The sequence below is a fragment of the Salvelinus sp. IW2-2015 genome, unplaced genomic scaffold, assembly GCF_002910315.2.
Source record: "Salvelinus sp. IW2-2015 unplaced genomic scaffold, ASM291031v2 Un_scaffold2900, whole genome shotgun sequence".
NCBI classification, from domain to species: Eukaryota; Metazoa; Chordata; class Actinopteri; order Salmoniformes; family Salmonidae; genus Salvelinus; species Salvelinus sp. IW2-2015.
Genome location: NW_019944198.1, coordinates 44,705 through 48,973, shown reverse-complemented (window position 1 = coordinate 48,973; position 4,269 = coordinate 44,705). Strand labels below are relative to the sequence as shown.

General features: G+C 45.6%; 1 pseudogene; it reads left to right on the top strand.

Moving 5' to 3' along the window:
- LOC112074952 (uncharacterized) overlaps positions 1 to 2,956 on the top strand; it is a 56,849-nt pseudogene extending 53,893 nt beyond the window's left edge.
- Positions 2,957 to 4,269: the final 1,313 nt, after the last annotated feature.

The following is a 4,269-nucleotide window of genomic DNA, read 5'->3' as shown; positions in this document are numbered from 1 at the left end:
TAGAGCGTTGGACTTAGTAACCGAAGGTTGCTGATAGAAATCCCCGAGACTGACAGGCACTAAATAATCTTCGTCCCCATACAGTTTTTTTTGTGAACTGCCTCCTACTCCTGTCCACACAAGCTAATTGCCTATATTATTATTACTTTCCGGATACGAAAACACCTCTGAAGTATATAAAACTAAAATTTGAATGATGTATAAACAGAACTCATATCGCAGGCAAAACCAGAAAAAAAATGCCAAACAGGAAGCGTGAAACATTCTCGAGAGTGGCGTCTTTGCACATACCTCAGTGGAAGGCGTATGAAGTGCAAACAGATCCATACATTACACGGGAATTGAATAGGCCGATGACTTTAACAACGACACTCTCAGAATTTTCACTTCCTGTTTGGATTTTTTTTCTGGTTTTTGCCTGCCATACTGAGTTCTGTTTTATAACATCATTCAAATAGTTTTATAAACTTCAGAGTGTTTTCTATCCAATAGTAATAATAATATGCAATTAGCATGTGGGACAGAGTATGAGGCAGTTCACTATGCGGCACGAAATCTTTACCTTGTCAGCTCGGGGATTCTATCCAGCAACCTTCCGGTTACTAGTCCAACGCTCTAACCACTAGCCTACCCTGCCTCCTCTACACTCTAACCACTAGGCTACCTGCCTCCTCTACGCTCTAACCACTAGCCTACCCTGCAGCCTCCTGTTTAATGCTGTTGTTGTTGTTGTTGTGTTTCCGGAGTGTGAGGAACCTGGTGAAGCCATATGTAGCAGCTCATGATCTAGAGACGCTAAAACAGAGGAGGAGGCCTTGACTGAAGAGAACTTTAAGGTGATTGCCTTTTGACCTGGCTCTAACCACTAGCCTACCCTGCCTCCTCTACACTCTAACCACTAGCCTACCTGCCTCCTCTACGCTCTAACCACTAGCCTACCCTGCAGCCTCCGTGTTTAACTGCTGTCGCTGTTGTTGTTGTTGTGTTCCAGGAGGTGTTGAGGAACCTGGTGAAGCGATATGTAGCAGCCATGATCAGAGACGCTAAAACAGAGGAGGGGCTGACTGAAGAGAACTTTAAGGTGGCTTTGACCTGGACACGGTCTCTTCTCTTTGCTTGTATGGGAACTGAACCAAGACATCTTGTTGTTTTTTTTCCTGGCTTTCTCTCATATAATACCTCTCTTTTCTGCCTGTCCCTTTTGTTCTAGGAGCTGAAGCAGGACATCTCTAGTTTCCGTTACGAGGTGATGGGGATGATGAAGACAGGTAAACCTGGTCTGGGTGGTCCGGGGGTTGTTGTTGGGGGTGGTTCGGGCGGGGCTGGGGTTGGTGGAGGGCAATCCTGCCTAGCCTATGCCGACCGGTCCCTTAAAGTCCCCACCACCCCCACACCCATTGGCCAGCTGAAGAACAAGAAGACACTGTTCACCGTAACCGCCTCCATCATCCAGCAGGGCGGCGCCACAGCCTCCTCTCCTCGGCTCCCAGACGCACTTGCCTTCAACGGGCTGGGCCTGGCTAACGGCCTGCCCCCCCTGCCCGCAGATGGTGGTTCCTCTGGAAGCTCCAGAGACAAGCAGGGTCAGAGGAAAGACTTCCCCAGGGACATCACTGATTTTGGGCTGTTCCAGAAACGCCAGAGGGGTGGAGCTGGAGCTACTGGGGTTGGGAATATATACTCTGTGTCCGAGGAGATGGGGGAGACAGGGGAATCGGATGGGGAGGAACGGAAGGGGGAGGCAGGGCGTGAGGAGGGCAAGGGACTGTTGGAGGATGGAGAGAAGGAGGAAGAGGAGGATGGAGTGAAGGAGGAAGAGGCCAATAGAGGGAAAGAGAGGGAAGAGGTGGAGGAGGAGGAGGAAGAGGAGGAGAGGGAGAGTTTCCTCCATCAGGAGTCAGGTGCTGATGGGGTTGCATCAGGTTTGTCTAAAGGGTTTGGCGAGGAGGAGAGACTTAGGTATGGGAGTGAGATGGAATAGTGGAAGAGACAGCAGCGATGGGGTCACTGCTGCATAGCGAGAGTGACAATCGGAGTGAGCTTTCTGTGAGGAGTTATAATCCTGCGTTTGGATAGTAGTGGATATTTAAAGGAAACAGATCTGTCACCAAGCAAGTCCAATGTCAAACAATTTCAATGTGAAGAACAAAAGGTTTTGGAATCAAGACATTTAAACAGGTTTCCTTGCTTTCCTTGCATTGGGATTGGGATGCAAACCTAAACAAGGCTTGGATATGTACTGTTTGTGTCAAGGCTTGGATATGTACTGTTTGTGTCAAGGCTTGGAGGATCACTGATGTTTGGAGACTCAGGGAAGCTTGTGACACATTCAGACACACAGATCTAGGACACTCTATTCACCCCCAAAGACAGCTGCTCTCTGCTCAACAGGAGTGACCCGTACGGGGTATAACAGAGTGTCCTTTGGGACGGTCTGGCCAGTGGGATATAGACCCTTATTACGTCATCGATGATGTCATATGGAACGGTGATGTCATGGATTATGTCTACCGCTTTCTGAAGAAAAGTGTTTAGTCTGCCCTGTGCTTGGACCAGTCATCTATGGGGAGACTTGTCCCTCTCTTTTTGCCGTCTTTTTTCCCTATCTCCCTTTCCATCACTTTGTATCTCTGTCACAGGAGCTATTTCTCCCTATTCGTTGGCTCCCTCTCCTCTGTCCCCTTCCCTCTGTCCCCTTCCCTCTACCACATCCCTCTGTCCCCTGTCCCCTTCCCTCTACCATCTCCCTCTGTCCCCTTCCCTCTACCACATCCCTCTCTCCCGTCATCTCTCTCTCTCTCTCACWCTCTCTCGTACCACATCCCCTGCTTTCCTTCTCTCTCTACGCTCAGCTATGAACAGAACAATATATGTATCCTCATATAGATCATCTCTGTTATAGATCCTCTCTGTTATAGATCCTCTCTGTTATAGATCCTCTCTGTTATAGATCCTATCTTTTATAGATCCTCTCTGTTATAGATCCTCTCTGTTATAGATCCTCTCTGTTATAGATCCTCTCTGTTATAGATCCTCTCTGTTATAGATCCTATCTGTTATAGATCCTCTCTGTTATAGATCCTCTCTGTTATAGATCCTCTCTGTTATAGATCCTCTCTGTTATAGATCCTCTCTGTTATAGATCCTATGTTATAGATCCTCTCTGTTATAGATCCTCTCTGTTATAGATCCTCTCTGTTATAGATCCTTACTCTATTTGTTCCAGCACTTTATACTCAAATAATTATCTCAAAATGTGTGTCAAGAATCATGCAACATATCTGTAATAGTTTTTCTATGCAATGTTTCGGAGCCTCGTATTAACTAACTACGGTATTGGATTACATTAGGTATTGGATTACATTAGGTATTGGATTATATTAGGTATTGGATTACATTAGGTATTGGATTACATTAGGTATTGGATTACATTAGGTATTGGATTACATTAGGTATTGGATTACATTACTCCTGGTTTGGGTTGCACAATTACAGTGACTTTCCCAAAATTCCCAGGTTTTCCAGAAATCCGTCTGGAAGATTCCCAGATTTCCTGCTTATTCTCATCTGATTCCGGAATTCTTCCAACCAGGATTTCTGGAAAATCTGGACATTATGGACAGGAGACCGGACTTTTACAACCCTTACCACTGCTCGTACATTTAACCATGTCAATCATATAGGCCTCCTCCTTCCTCAACAGCAATATCATATAGGTCCTCTCCTCTCACAGACAATATCATATAGGCCTCTCCTCTCACACGACAATATCATTAGGCCTCCCCTCTCCAAACAATATCATATAGGCCTCCCCTCTCACAGACAATATCATATAGGCCTCCCCTCTCACAGACAATATCATATAGGCCTTCTCTCACAGTTCAAACAGTCAATATCATATAGGCCTCTCACAGACAATATCATATAGGCCTCTCCTCTCACAGACAATATAATATAAGGCTCCTCCTCTCACAGCAATATCATTAGGCCTGTCCTCTCCAGACACTATCATATAGGCCTCTCCTCTCACAGACAATATCATATAGGCCTGTCCTCTCAAGACACTATCATATAGGCCTCTCCTCTCACAGACAATATCATATAGGCCTCTTCCTCTCACAGACACTATGATATAGGCCTCTCCTCTAATAAACAATATCGCTGACATGCAATCAAACAATTACTACAGAAGATACTGTATATACACCAAATAATCTGTCTTCAATACAATACTATTCATGTTTTTATCGACTGGCATGGTCCAGTTGT